Source organism: Adiantum capillus-veneris, unplaced genomic scaffold, assembly GCF_014529385.1.
Source record: "Adiantum capillus-veneris isolate H3 unplaced genomic scaffold, ASM1452938v2 Hic_scaffold_325, whole genome shotgun sequence".
Taxonomy (NCBI): domain Eukaryota; kingdom Viridiplantae; phylum Streptophyta; class Polypodiopsida; order Polypodiales; family Pteridaceae; genus Adiantum; species Adiantum capillus-veneris.
Window position 1 is genome coordinate 552,030 of NW_028221436.1, and position 15,468 is coordinate 567,497.

Consider the following 15,468-nt stretch of genomic DNA (forward strand, 5'->3'; position numbering starts at 1 on the left):
AAAAGCGTTGAAAACAAAAGCAAAGCCACTAATGTTTAATGGAATCGCAATACGCGAAGCTAAGAAAGCGCTGTAGCCAGGCAAAGCCACTAATGTTTGCCTTGAGCGAACCCTTGAGCGAAGCTTCGCGTTGTCGGCTCTTGCTTGGCGCACTTTCCACTTTAACGGCGTACCTTTTGCATAATGGGTCAGCGAGTAAATGGGAACAGCGGCTTAAGCCATTAGGTGTAGGCGTAATGAGGTTGAATCTTCGGCGTTGTTTCTATTTGACCCGAAACCGATTGATCTAGCCACGAGCAGGTTGAATCGAGCTCTCCACAGAGGCCTTAGAGGACCGAACTCACGTATGTGGCAAAATACGGGGATGACTTGTGGCTAGGGGTGAATCAAAGAGCTACGACTCCAAAAAGTGCCTTTGTTGAAGTCCTTTGGACCATAAGAACCTATAGGCAAGAAAAGGAGTCCTCCTTTGGCCTTTCGCCCCACAAGCGTGCGAACGCTTTTTCAATAACTGCTCATAACGGTGAAACCAGCTGTTTCTGGAAGTAATGGCCACACCGTTGGGAAGTCATGAAAGCTTCTCCCCCTTTGTTGCTTGCGGTTGAGTGCCCTTTTTTGCCCTCAACAAAAGATAAAGTTGTTTTGAAAAAACACCTTGTCCCTCTTTTCTTTTCTTTTCTCTACGCTACAAGCTAGCTCACTGACCCCGTAACGACTGATTTAAAAGATGAGAGCATGATTGTTAATGCTAACACGCCGGTTCTCACCCCGGCCGAATCCCTCTCGAACCTTTGGTTCTCTGGCCATATGCACCGGCGTATCGAGAGCTAAAAGAAAAAAAACTAAACAAAAGACCAACCACGAAAAGTTCGCTAGCATCTTTTCTATACGATATCCTAACAAGGTACGTTGTCAACAACGATGGTGTCAAGGCCACAAACAATGGTTACGAGGTTCATAATGATGGCGTTAAGGCCAATAACGATGGTAGACAGGAAGTGAAATATGATGGGGCAAGTGAAAAATCATTTCTAACAGGCAAATGCGTAAATAATGATAACGATTACGTAAGTGATGTTAAAAAAATCTCAACGACAATCCCGGTTATTCCTACGAAGATGATGCGGTTAATGCTTGAAATAAGAGAAATGATAGTTTTCCTTACTCGTTCGTTGCTGAGGAAAGGAAACAAAAGAACTTTTTTGCATTGTTTCATGGCCCGATGAAACCGGTGAGGGTTTCAGTTAGTAGCATAAGCTAGACAATTGCTAGCGGCGGATTGACGTGGCCGCAGTCATCCGACCTCTCCATGCTATCTGAGTGGATGCTTCCACTGGGCGGGGACTGGACCAATGTAATCTCGCCTTGACGTTGGCGGTTCCGCGGTTTCAGCCCTGCCCTCCAACTAGCAGGTCACAGGGGCGGCCTTCCTGCCCCTGTTCATTACTCAAGATTGTTTGTTCTGTCCGGGCATTATAGTAAGCGCGGAACACCCGATCCCATTCCGACCTCGATATGTGAAAAGCGTTTTCGGCCATATGTACTGATAGTTTTCGGGAGATGTGGTTGACAGCCCGGACCCTAAAGCGATAGCAAAAGCTAGACAATTGAAGAATGACGTGGCTGCAGTCATTCTAAACAATTACTAGCGGCGGATTGACGTGGCTGCAGTCATCCGACCTCCCCTTGCTATCCGCTTCCATCGAATGGTGGAAGACAAAACGGGGACTGGACCAATCTGATCTCGCCTTGACGTTGGCGGTCCAGCTTACGGTTGTTAGCCTAGGCTAATGACTTACCAAGAGATCCGAAACATTGATTCACATTGCCATGAATATCGGCCGGGTAGCAAAAGCTAGGCAATTGTTTGGTTACTTTGGCGGCAAAAGAAAAAGAGCAGGCAACATTATTTCCAAACCTTAGGTGTGAATCAACACGTTAAGGTAACGCTACTACACTGCGTTGATCAGCAACGACAGGTAACGCTACATAGCAAGTTAATTAACAACGACAGGTTTGGCGCCACGCCATTAGGAACTGCCATAAATGCAGGATACTACCCTAGCTAGGCGAACACCAAGGCAAGGGAATCAACGAAAAACATTCAATTAAATAATGCAAAAGAAATCATCGCAACAGTAGGTATAGGTATTGGAAACATATTTAGTTCTTTGACGGTAAGAAAGTTGCAATACAAGAAAGTTTAGTGGAATGGCCGGGCTACTAGAGGTCCAATCAACTTTTCTTCTTTGTTATCGTGCACTGATTGAAGCGTAATTCTGTCCGTTCTTCACGCACGTATTTCCTATTAAGCTTTCTTCAAAGAGCCTCGCGTCTGTTCCTTGGCTCGGAGAAGAAAGCACGCGATGATGAAAACTGGACCGGTAAAATGGCATGAGCTAGCTAAAGCACGCTACTAACCAAGTAACGAAATAATCAACAACACGCCTTTACAGGGATGCGAAAGGCTCAATTATGCAAAGGAAATTAGCCGAGAGAGATCAATTGCGGGGTGGAGTAAATGGCCAACTCGTCAGGCTCATGACCTGAAGACTGCGGGTTCGAACCCTGCCCCCGCACTACATGTTGTCAGCAGGCCCTACGTTGCTGTGCGCCTAACGCTTCTCCTTATCGACGCGTTGTAGGTAGTATAGTGGCTGAACTCAGTGCCTGGAGCAACTCGCTCCAGTCCTGGATTAGTGTTATTGCCGTCCTTCAACGAGCACACAGCTTGCTATCGGCGACCTGGCCTCTTAGTTTGGTGGTTTGCGTGGTAAAGGATGGCGTTGTCGCCGTGCAGACGCTGCGACAAGGATTCTCATGTAATAATCAAACGATTGAAAAAGCGTGGCTTTGCGCAGCAAGTGCTAAGCAACCTGCGCACCACGTTTCTGTCCTGCAAATCAGCCACTATCGCTACCTGGCTTACTTGGATCATTCCACCTTACAAATTATCGTATAATAAACGCTTATGTAGCTGCTACCTTTGGATAGAGCATTCCCATGTGAAACGGCACCGGTTCAAGTCCGGGGAAGTCGTGAGCGAAACTGGATCGGAGTATCTATCATTCAGTTGGGCACTGCTCTGTCGATCTGAGATTATTGGGGTTCCCCCTCAGGCCCCAATCCCGGGACGTAGGATGATCCGCCTTGCCGATGGCCGTTCCGCTCACGGTTATTGGCGAGAGCCGGTAACCAACCAAGAGATCATCAACGACAAAGATTGACCTTTAGCCTTATTTTACGTACTTATGCTGAGAAAGCTTTCCAAGGCCCGATGAAACCGGTGAGGGTTTCAGTTAGTAGCATAAGCTAGACAATTGCTAGCGGCGGATTGACGTGGCCGCAGTCATCCGACCTCCCCTTGCTATCTGAGTGGATGCACCTCATCCTTCCACTGGGCTAACGGGGACCGGACCAATGTGATCTCGCCTTGACGTTGGCGGTCCGGCTTACGGTTGTTAGCCTAGGCTAATGACTTACCGAGAGATCATCAACGAAACATTGATTCACAAAACCATGGCATATACATTCAGAACAAATAACACAAAAGGTTGGTAGCGATTGAACGATCCTTGTACCAGCTGTATTTGCACTTTCTCCGGCAGGTGCTTTTGTCGTTAGCACTCTTTTGTTCATCAATCAAGCGTGTTCGTTCCGTCCGGGCATCCTAGTAAAACGCGGAACACCCGATCCCACTCCGACCTCGATATGTGAAAAGCGTTTTCTGCCATATGTACTGAGAATTCTCGGGAGACGTGGTTGACAGCCCGGACCCACAAATCGTATATGCGATTGCCTTCAGATGCGAATCTGGTATCGGCCAGAAACAATGCAATGAAAGAGCTACGCCATTCATATTACTTTAGACAAGGAGCGAAGGGTTCAAATCCCATTTCCTCCTAATCGCGATTACCTGTTTGGTTAACGGCGACATAGGTTGGCTCATCAAAGCTTCGAAGAGGAAATACCTTGAAGAGGGTCTGTTTCGCTCGATTTCTGCCATCCTAGGACTCCATGTTTTGTGAAGGCAAAGAGGACTTGAACCTCTGGCAGCCCCGGTGCTATCGCCTCGCTTTTCCGCTCGCATTTTCAGGATCGGAAAGGAAAACAAGCGACACCAAACGAATCACGGCTCTTTTGGTTTGGTTGAGATAATATTCTTCATCCTCAGACAAGTGAAAGCAAAGTTCCCGTTTTTCTTTCCTACTAGCCCATGACCGGACTCGAACCGGTGCCGTTTCCTAGTACATAGAAAGGCTCTATCCAAAGGTAGCAGCTACATTACATGAGCCGAAATAGCATAGCCGGCTCTTTTCGTTTTGTTTGGATAAAGGATATGCTAACTTTAGCAGCTTGGAGTGGCTCGCGCTCTCACGTGGGCAGCATTCCTTCCGAGCTGGGTCTCATGGCCGGAATCAACTATCTGCATCTCAATAACAATTCACTGTCTGGCACAATTCCTCCCACACTGGGGGACTGTAAGTATCTGGTGTGGGTGGATCTCAGCAGCAATGAACTGGAGGGCACCATCCCTAAGAGCTTGCCAAGCAAGCAGGGAAGGTGATAGAAGGGACACCAGCTTGCATTTAGCCTTTTTTAAGCATCTTTAGGCGATCAATGCACAAAGTATGGCTTGGGATCAGTGCTTACCAGTTCGCCCGGCTTAGCAGAATTCCTTCCAAAGGTACAACCTTAGCGTCTCTACTCGGATATCGTGGACCATGCACGTAAACGAATTTGTACAGGCAATGAGCGTGGGATACTTGAGGAAGAGCGTAGGATCGAACGCAACACAAGTAAAAAACTTGAAAAAGAGCTACAAGTCGTGCGTGAACAAAAGGAGAGACTATTTGACAGAATTAAAGCTTTAGAGCGTAGGATAGCAAATGCAAAGGACGACAGCTCCTTTGTTCATGACTTACGCGAAATGCCTAGTTGCTCTACACCCGATTTGTTAGCCTTACGCCAGCCTTCGAATCGTTGCGAAACGAATAACGAGAACTGGGGAAAAAAGGAGGCGTAGCGGATTTACACTCAACGGAAGGAGGAAGATGGCCAGAGGCATCGACAAATGAAAGATGGCGCGTTGCGAAACTAAAGTAGCAAACCGAAGACAGACTCTAACGGGTCAAATCCAAGACCGAACCACGATAAATCGAAGTTTTACTATCCATTACAACGTGAACCACCGATTCCCTGCAAGGCAAAGGATGGAACAAATAAGATATTTTACCTGATTTTGTACGCTTTGAGGCCGGAGTGGTCGCTGATTTTGTACGCGTATGCTTTGAGGCTGTATGCGGAGTGGTCACTGATTCTGTACGCTTTGAGGGCGAGGGATAAGAGAATAATTAAGTTACTGGCGCTGCAATGCCGGTGGTATCGAGGCAACTCCTAATGAGATGATATGTCTGCTTCAGAATAAAAAGTTATGGATACGACGCACGGAGAAAAAAAAAGGCTTAAAACCACTGCTCCAATTTATTTCATGCGTAGAAATCAATTCAAACACCTTTCCTTTGGCAAAGACACTCTGCTAGGCCAACACTGACACTGAGAGATGAAAGCGGGGAGCGAATGGGATTAGATACCCCTGTCCTAGCCGTAAACGATGGAGACTAATCGCTGCGCTGCGCGTATCAACCCCTAAGTGCTGTAGCTAACTTAGCGTTAAGTATCCCGCCTGGGGAGTATCGTTCCCCTTAGATCTTTAGGTGCTAGGCTAACGTAACCTCTCGGGACCGATGGTAGGCTAGGTGGTCCCTATGCTGGTGGGCAACCAACCCCAAACGCCAAGGCCAAGATTGCGGGGTGGAGTAAATGGCCAACTCGTCAGGCTCATGACCTGAAGACTGCAGGTTCGAATCCTGCCCCCGCACTACATGTTGTCAGCAGTTTTAAAGCAAAGAAAAACACCGTTTAAAAGAAAAGGAAAGCAAGCTGTAAGCAAAGAAAAAGATGCGATAGAGAAAGCAAACAAGCGAAAGCAGAAAAAGATGCGTTTGCTTTAAAAGAAAGCAAAATCGAAGCAAAGCAATCTTTGCCGGCCAACTGCTTTACTCCGTTCGACATTAGCTTTTTTGCGTGCTAGCTACACTACATAAAAGCATTTATGAAAATGTGTAAAAACAGATGTTAAAAGAAAAGCATTAATTGCACCATGCTCTTGTTTGGTTTAGGTTTCGTTGCGGGGCTTTCCGTAAGCGGAAGCTGTTTTTTTGTTTCTTTTGTGCGGGGCATGCTTTTGGAATTGGAGAGGCTCTGAAACCTTGCGGATTTGTATCGAGCACAGTTCAACTTTCTTTATTCACAAAACCAAGTAGGATAAAATCTCTTACTAAGACTGCGGAGAGCAGCTATGGCGTTAATTCAGTCTTCTTCTTTGGCTAACACGCTGCATAGGCATACAGAATTAGCTTTGCTGGAGCGCCCGCCCTGAAGCCAAACTATCCCTCAGGGATCCCGGACCAAGCGCAAGTGGGGACTTCTCAACATCGCAAGTCACCTCTTGATGATCTGTCCATTAACCACACAAATATTTACATTTGATTATTATAGTTTGACTATTATACGAGAACGCTAGAGAATCTTTGTCTTTAGGCTTTAGCCATCCTTTACGTAACAAACCACTAAACTAAGAGGCCAGGTCGTTGATAGCAAGCTGTGTACTTGTCGGCTATCAATCATAAGGTGGAGTGAAATTGGATAGCCAGAGTGTTGTGTTTTTGGGCACTCAACAAAAAGAGAGGCGCACAGGCGACAAAGTAACAGGGGGCTTGGGGTTGTTGGGCTTCCCCGTTTGGCTCACGTAGCTTAAGGGATAGAGCATTCCTATGTACCAGGAAAGGAAACGGCACCGGTTCAAGTCCGGTCGCTTTCCTGGATCGGAAAGGTCGCGGTAGTATCTATTATTTAGTTGAGCACTGCTTTGTTGATCTGAGATTATGCTTAACCCCCGCTCGGCCCCAATCCCGGGACGTAAGATGATTCGCCTTGCCGATGGCCGTTCCGCTTACGGTTATTGGCAAGAGCTGGTAACTAACCAAGAGATCATCAACGACAAAGATTGACCTTTTTTAACCAAAAACCGAGTTTGATCCTGGCTCAGAATGAACGCTGGCGATATGCTTAACACATGCAAGTTGAACGTTGTTTTCTGTTTATAGAACAGTTGAAGACAAAGTGGCAAACGGGTGCGTAACGCGTGGGAATCTGCCAAACAGTTTGGGCCGAATCCCAAAGAAACGAAAGCAAAAAAGCAAGCTTCGATAAAGCTAAAAAGCGCTATTTGATGAGCCTGCGTAGTATTAGGTAGTTGGTTGGGTAAAGGCTGACCAAGCCGCAGATGCTTAGCTGATCTTTTCGGACGATCAGCCACACTGGGACTGAGACACGGCCCAGACTCCATAGGGAGGCAGCAGTGGGGAATATTGGACAATGGGCGAAAGCCCGATCCAGCAATATCGCGTGAGTGAGTGAAAAACGTCGCTAACGCGAGGAAGGGCAATGCCGCTTGTAAAGCTCTTTCGTCGAGTGACGATTATGACAAGACTCGAAAAAGAAGCCCCGGCTAATTCCGTGCCAGCAGCCGCGGTAAGACGGGAGGGGCTAGTGTTATTCGGAATGACTGGGCGTAAAGGGCACGTAGGCAGTGAATCAGGTTGAAAGTTAAAGGCGCCAGCTCAACTGGCGGAATGCTTTCAAAACCAATTCACTTGAGTGGGATAGAGGGGAGTGGAATTTCGTGTGGTAGGGATAAAATCCGGAGATATACGAAAGAACGCCGAAGTAGCGAAGGCAGCTTTCTGGGTTTCTACTGACGCTAGGGTGCGAAAGCTTGGGGAGCAAACAGGATTAGATACCCTGGTAGTCCATGCCGTAAACGATGAGTGTTCGTCCTTGGTCCGCGGATCGGGGGCTCAGCTAACGCATTAAACACTCCGCCTGGGGAGTACGGTCGCAAGACTGAAACTCAAAGGAATTGACGGGGGCTTGCACAAGCGGTGGAGCATGTGGTTTAATTCGATACAACGCGCAAAACCTTACCAGCCCTTGACATATGAACACTTGACGTATGAACACTTGACATATGAACAAGTGTGCTTGTCCTTAACGGGATGAAACGAAAATTCATACAGGTGCTGCATGGCTGTCGTCAGCTCGTGTCGTGAGACGTTTTTGGTTAACTCCTATAACGAGCGAAACCCTTGTTTGTGTTGCTAAGACATGCTGCTCTCAAAGGATCAATGTCATTATTTACTTGTCAGCGGGGCGGTACGGGATTGATGACACTTCCTCTGTGCCGATGTTGCACTCACAGGAGACTGCCTATAGTTCTACTATGGAGGAAGGTGGGGATGACGTCAAGTCCGCATGGCCCTTATGGGCTGGGCTACACACGTGCTACAATGGCAATTACAATAGGAAGCAGGGCCGTAAGGCGGAGCGAATCCATAAAGATTGCCTCAGTTCGGATTGTTCTCTGCAACTCGAGAACATGAAGTTGGAATCGCTAGTAATCGCGGATCAGCATGCCGCGGTGAATACGTACCCGGGCCCCGTACACACCGCCCGTCACACCCTGGGAATTGGTTTCGCCCAAAGCATCGACCAGAGATCACCTATTGCTAAAGTGTTTCATGCCGGCGTTGAGTGTGGCCCATTTTGGTATGGGTGGTCTCCTTGGCGCATATCACGGTTGGGTCAGTGACTGGGGTGAAGTCGTAACATGGTAGTCGTAGGGGAACCTGTGGCTGGAGGGAATCTTAAAGGGAGGCGCTAGCGTCTTTTTATTAACTGTACGTGAGTTGATAAAGTCAATTCGTTCGGGTAAGCTAACTGTGCGAGGGGAAGTGTGGGGTTGGTAGCGATTAAATAATCAAAGGCTTGTACTAGCTGTATTTGCATTTTCTCTGGCAGGTGCTTTTGTCGTTAGCACTTTTTTGTTTCTTAATCAAGCGTGTTTGTTTTGTCCGGGCATCCTAGTAAAACGCGGAACACCTGATCCCATTCCGACCTCGATATGTGAAAAGCGTTTTCCGCTATATGTACTGAGAATTGTCGGGAGACATAGTTGACAGCCCGGACCCACTAAAGATGCGAAGAGGAGAAGAGAAAGGAACGCCATAACGGATAGCAAAAGCTAGGCAATTCTTCGAATTAACTGCAGTAATTCGACCACCAAAGCGATGACGTGGCTGCAGTCATTCTAAACAATTGCTAGCGGCGGATGCTGCAGTCATCTGACCTTTCCTTGCTATCCGAGTGGATGCTTCCACTGGGCGGGGACTGGACCAATGTGATCTCGCCTTGACGTTGGCGGTCCGGCTTATGGAGAAGAGACCAAGGCCTTCTTTGACCAAGAGTCACACCTTTATGAAAATATTGCATCGGCACTTGTACCCTAACGTTGACCTTAAATTAGAGATGAGAAAAATGTATAGTCTAATCTCAATCGAGAGATAGAGCGGCTTGGAAAGGCCGTGCGACTTGAGGAGCATAAGGCAATGGTTATGGCAGCCGCCAAACTCAAGACCAACGTTGTACTTACCGGCACTTTCCTTTCGGGAGCCTAAGGTCCCTCTCTTCCGCCGGGCAGGGTAAGTGCCTGCAGCGCCCACTTTTGCCGGGGGAAGTGCCTAACGGCACTAACTCTTTCTCAACATTCCATTCTTTTCAAATCGAAAAGAGAAAACTGTTTGAAAAGAAATGGCTGGCTGAAATGAGATTCCGCAGAATGCAAAATTGCTTGCGTTAGGGCAAACGTCACTCCGCTGGAGAGAGAGGGCCCTAAAAAAGCGCGCTTCTTTGGTTATCCCTTTCAAATCGCGCGCCCTGTCTCCTTTACAAGCAAGTGTCCGGGGAGACCCGATTGCCAAGGCTACTGTCATTTCAGCTTAGCGGGAGGCTCCTACCCCACCATGCGTTCCTTTGGGGAGGGTGTGAAGCTAACAAAACAATGCAAGAGGTGGCAGCATAGAACCCGCTAGGAGTGGCAAGACTACTGATCAACGCAAGTGAACTGTGCGACAACGCTTCGTAGAAACCATAAAGCTGCTGTATCATTACGGGCCAGCAGGCACTCTGTTGGCGAAGAATGAACCAGAATGTGATTTGGGACACGATGGGCCTCTGCGTGCCCCGATCGGCAAATGATCACCGGAGTATAGCACAGGATCGCTTTTCCTTGTAATAAAGTCAACATGTCGACAAGGTAAACCCAATGGGCTCCCCTCAGGAGGTCTGGTCGTAAGATCAGATACCGTCCAGTGGGCAGAAGACGATATGAAAAGCCACCAGCTTGCTTTACTGGGTAGGGTAAAATAGGCAGCGGAGGTAGATAGAGACATATCTATTCAATGAATCGCCGACCTGACCTTTTGAGTTGGGGGCCCGGTGCTAACTCGTATCATGAATGACGAAGCGCGCGCGAAAAGACCATTTATACGCACTTCGTGCCTTAAATGAATAACTGCGAGCAGTAACGCCACAAAGGTTATGCAAGGGTCGCTGGGCTTCCCCCGCTAGGGTTCCCCTGGCTGAGCCAGCTGCCCTTTCTTCTGGTTTCATGCATACTGGAAACCAAGGAAACTGAGTTGCGCTTTGCTTCTAGCTTCTCTCTAAACGCTCCGAGCGGTTCCTGAAACGCAGGAACCAAAAGCTGCCGGGGCCTAGACTTCCCATTCGTCATTTGAGCCGTATGCAAGGAAACTTGCACGTGCGGTTCAAAGAGGGGGGAAAGCTCTTCCGTTCCGGGCTTACCTATCTGAATAACCAAGATCGGATATAGCTGGTTTTCCGCGAAATCTATTGAAGTAGAGCGTATAACGTTTATGGCTTGAGGTAGAGCACTCAATGGGCTAGGGTAGCCCAAAGCTTGACCGACCCCAAGGAAACTCCGAATACAGGCCATGGGTTTGTACAGACAGACTTCGGGTGCTAAGATCCAAAGTCGAAAGGGAAACAGCCCAGATCGTACGCTAAGGTCCTTAAGCAATCACTTAGTGGAAAAGGAAGTGATCAAGCGATGACAACCAGGGGGTGGGCTTGGAAGCAGCCATCTTTCAAAGAAAGCGTAATAGCTCACTGGTCTAGCTTCATGGCACTGAAAATGTCTCGGGGCTCAAGTGACTCACCGAAGCGACGAGACCTTGAAAGAAGCTTTTTCAAGTGTCAGTAGCGGAACGTTCTGTCAATCAAGGAAAGTTGTTGGTGACAACACCTGGAGGTACCAGAAGTGAGAATGCTGACATGAGTAACGAGAAATCATGTGAAAAACATGATCGCCTGCCAGTTCCAGGGTTTCTGCGTTCAGTCAATCTACGCAGAGTGAATCGGTCCCTAAGGAACCCCGAAAGGGCAACGTCCGATGGGTACACGAAAGCGACGAAGTTGCTTTAACTACTGAACCATGCGTGTTTGTTAAACTCGTGAATTGGATGATTGGGCAGGGGGCTACAAAGTCACTCCGGCTGCAGGGTTGAAACTCCCGGGAAAAAACTTCGTGGAATTGGGAGGGCGATTCAACATTTAAAATGCAAAACCAACCGTACCCCAAACTGACACGGGTGAACAAGTAGAATATACTAAGGCGCTTGAGAGAACCATGTTGAAGGAACTCGGCAAAATGGCCCCGTAACTTCGGAAGAAGGGGTGCTCTCCTATTGAAGGATTGGGAAAGCGGCACATATTGGGGGTAGCGACTGTTTATTAAAAACACAGGACTCCGCTAAGTGGTAACACGATGTATAGAGTCTGACACCTGCCCGGTGCCGGAAGGTAAAAAGGAGAAGTGTTATAAGCTTTGAATGGAAGCCCCGGTAAACGGCGGCAGTAACTCTAACTGTCCTAAGGTAGCGAAATTCCCCGACAAAGGGGTGGTTTGACAGAGATGTTCGACAACATAATCGGGCAATATGCTGGGACATCCGCCCGAATTTCAGTATCCAATACTCATACAGAACAGGATAAAATCAAAAAAATCTGGCTGTCGACAGCGCGAAGCGCTTTCAACCAACCTACGGCCTATCCACGGCTGAATGGAAAATGTAGTTGGTGGCGCGGACCATCAGCAGGATAGCAAGTTGGAAATACATCGTCTTTCGAGCCCGCGGCTGACCATTTTCGTAGCCTCGCGCCGTGCGCCCGCGAACGTAGTTCCAAGATCTAAACTCGATCCCCAACGACCACACGCCAGACATCCTTCGAGATGATGATATAGTCCGAACTTATAGGCGACTATAAGGCCATAGGCGAGGATGGCATGGAACTGAATACCATCCATTGCCGTTTGATTAACTTTATTGTGTCGCATAAGTAGCGACCTGCATGAATGGTGTACACAGTAAGTTACGCCAGCCTTCTAAGTAATTATTAGGTTTTAGGCCACATTACATGCGGGAACACTTTAAAGATCTAAGTGCACTTGTCTTCAAGGACTTAGATATGACACAATGGACGATCCGCAGGATTGGGGAATGGAAAAGCATGCACTTGCTCCAGAACATCCAGACTGGATAGCAGAGGTCCAATCCCCAGAGACTTTACATGAAGCGCCCAGGCTTACCGCTATGGCTTATTCTATTGGAACTGAGAAAAAGGCCTGGGTAAAGAGAAAGCCCAAGCTAAACCAAAAAGTTTAGCAAGACTTACAGGTAACGACTGCCCCGCTGTCTCCAACATGGACTCAGTGAAATTGAATTCTCCGTGAAGATGCGGAGTACTAACGGCTAGACGGTAAGACCCCGTGCACCTTTACTATACTTTTGCAGTGACATCCTTGATTTAATGTGTAGGATAGATGGGAGGTGATGGCAATGTCGCCACCAATCTTGAAATACCACTCTCTCGTCGTTGGATGCCTAACCGCCGCTGCTGTCAGAAGCGGGATATTGCAAGGTGGGTAGTTTATCTGGGGCGGATGCCTCCCAAAGAGTAACGGAGGTGTGCGAAGGTAGGCTCAAGCTAATATTATAACAGCTTATGAGCGTAATGGTAGAAGCCTGCCTGACTGTAAGACTTACTAGTCGGACAGAGACGAAGGTCGGCCATAGTGATCCGGGAGTCCCGTGTGGAAGGGCTCTCGCTCAACGGATCAAAGGTACGCCGGGGATAACAGGCTGATGACTCCCAAGAGCTCTTATCGACGGAGTCGTTTGGCACCTCGATGTCGACTCATCACATCCTGGGGTTGAATAAGGTCCCAAGGGTTCGGTTGTTCGCCGATGAAAGTGGTACGTGAGTTGGGTTTAGAACGTCGTGAGACAGTTCGGTTCCTATCTACCGTTGGTTTTAGAGAACTGCGAGAAGCTTGCCCTAGTACGAGAGGACTGGGTTAGGTCAACCTATGGTGTTCCGGTTGTTGTGCCAGTAACAGCGCCGGGTAGCTAAGTTGGTAGGGAAGAACCGCTGAAAGCATCTAAGCGGGAAATCCTTCTCTAGACAAGTTCTTCTACCGGGTGAAAGAACATCACTTTGATAGGCGAGAGGTAAAAGCGCCGCAAGGACAATGGGCTTCCTCGTACTAATCTCTTTTCAAGATTCCACTAACGATGTTGTATGGTTACCCCAGGTGGGGCAAGGGATGGCACGAAAGCGCGTACGACACACACCTTAGCATGAGCACGTATAGCCGGGTAAAAAAACGATCTAAAGAGATGGGTAGCTAAAGTAGTAACGAGTTGAAATCCTATACGGGTCGTAGTTATCAAGTATTTTGCTTGCGTAAGTCAGGAATGATATAATACGTAACGTGACGTATAGGATACGATATAGGCTTTGTTTTAAAGTGTTGTTATTAAACTAGATGAGAAGCCACGCTGCAAAATAACTCCTTTTCGCCATGCATAGACCAAGCCGACGATTAAGACAAATAGAAAAACAATTACTTCAACGAAAGCTAAAATAAGCCCAATTCCCGCTATAGCCCTAGAAAAATACGGTTTCGACTTTCGTGAAGAATTAAGAAAAGATGTAAACTCTTCGATCCTTGAGATACTCTTCGACAAGAAAACTTTTTCGTTTCTAAAACAGCAAGCAAACTGACCCTTATGAATGCCAGCGCTTGAGCTTTGGGTTTGGGCAGTCGAAATGTCTAGCCCATCAAAGGAATATGTACTCACATAGGGAAGGGACCCTGATATGTAGGCTTCCTATGTCTCGGGTGCTTTAGAGGGCCCGGCGTATATGCCAGTGTGGCAAGCCACCATGTCTACCTTGCTCAGGGAGAGTTCCTCTAAGAGGATTAAACGGTCAATTGCCGCCCTTAGAACCCCCTCAAGGTCGCGCCTTAGATTGGCTATGGTAGCAGCCCCCCGCCTGTTCTTCGGCTACAGCCTAAAGCGGGTAACCCACCGATTCTGTATAGGTGGTAGCGAACAGGTGCCGTACTGAGCTCTTTTGGTTAAAGTAGGTGCTTTCCCTTGGCCAGAAGAGCCTATAGAGCATGTAGCATGCATTAACTGCCGCTGTGCACTCGTCGTTGAGTCGCTTGACCAGGCCCCGGCAGCGACTCGGGGTGGCGGTTAGCCGGGTTTTCCCTAGCTTAAGGTGCCGTGCCAAGGGGTAAGGCGTCCCGGCCAATGTAGTGCTGGGCTCCAGGCAACAGGGAAGTTTTCATTACAATTTGAATTTCCTAGCCTAGTTATAAATTTAATGTGCTAATCTGTATACGAATGGAGACGATCGGACTTGAACCAATAACTTCATGCTTGCAAAACATGCGTTCTACCGATTAAACTACCCCCGCCCTCGTTTCATGTGCAACACGTATCATATAGGCAAACAAAACTTTTCTTTTAAAGCAAAGAATTTGTGTGGCTAGCGCCATGTAGTCCTTATTCCACTGATGCTCAGGCGGAAGAACCGAAGCTCTAAAAAAAGGTCGGCACGCGTAAATCGACTAACTGCTTCTCTCCGGACGAATCCAAAAAAACAAATTAAACGACTATTCTTTCGAAAGCTCTTTTAAGACGCTACGAATAGATAGGCATGGTCAAATGCTAAAAGGGTAATCCGTGATAGATAGATAGAAAAGGACGCGGTAAAGGGAGGAATCCTTGGGCCTGACCTAATCTCGTAGTCATAGTGCTATCGTTGGCTTCTGCATTTAAACGATTAATTTCACAACCCAGCATTCACGCATGCCAGGAAGGCATTGGCTAGATGCCCTTGCCAGCACCTGAGGTCAAATGGCATTTCATCTTAACATGATCCGGCCCCATAGCTTGTTAAGAGTCTATGTGCTTACTGAACCTGGGATGCTACGTAGCGGTTGCCAAGGCGGGACTTCAAGTTGCAACGAATTATCATGATTCGTTTACGTCGTAGAATCAATCGACATTCTTCTAGCAATTTCTTTGTTTTCAACGTTTATGGCATTTCTTTATGCACGGTTGACATAGCGAAGACAGCAGCTCTTGCCAAGGCAGTAGCTCTATGTCAATAAGGGCTAGCAACAGAGCCTCC

At 47.8% G+C, this 15,468-nt stretch overlaps 1 long non-coding RNA gene and 1 pseudogene across 1 annotated transcript; both read left to right on the plus strand.

Annotated features, from left to right (window-relative positions):
- The first annotated feature begins 7,089 nt into the window (after positions 1-7,089).
- Positions 7,090-8,761, plus strand: LOC147417058 (18S ribosomal RNA; annotated as a pseudogene).
- Positions 8,762-10,910: 2,149 nt separating this feature from the next.
- On the plus strand, positions 10,911-14,114 carry LOC147417059 (uncharacterized). The gene is made up of 2 exons (XR_015187429.1): positions 10,911-12,339; positions 12,657-14,114. It is a non-coding gene; the product is annotated as an uncharacterized LOC147417059 (long non-coding RNA).
- Positions 14,115-15,468: the final 1,354 nt, after the last annotated feature.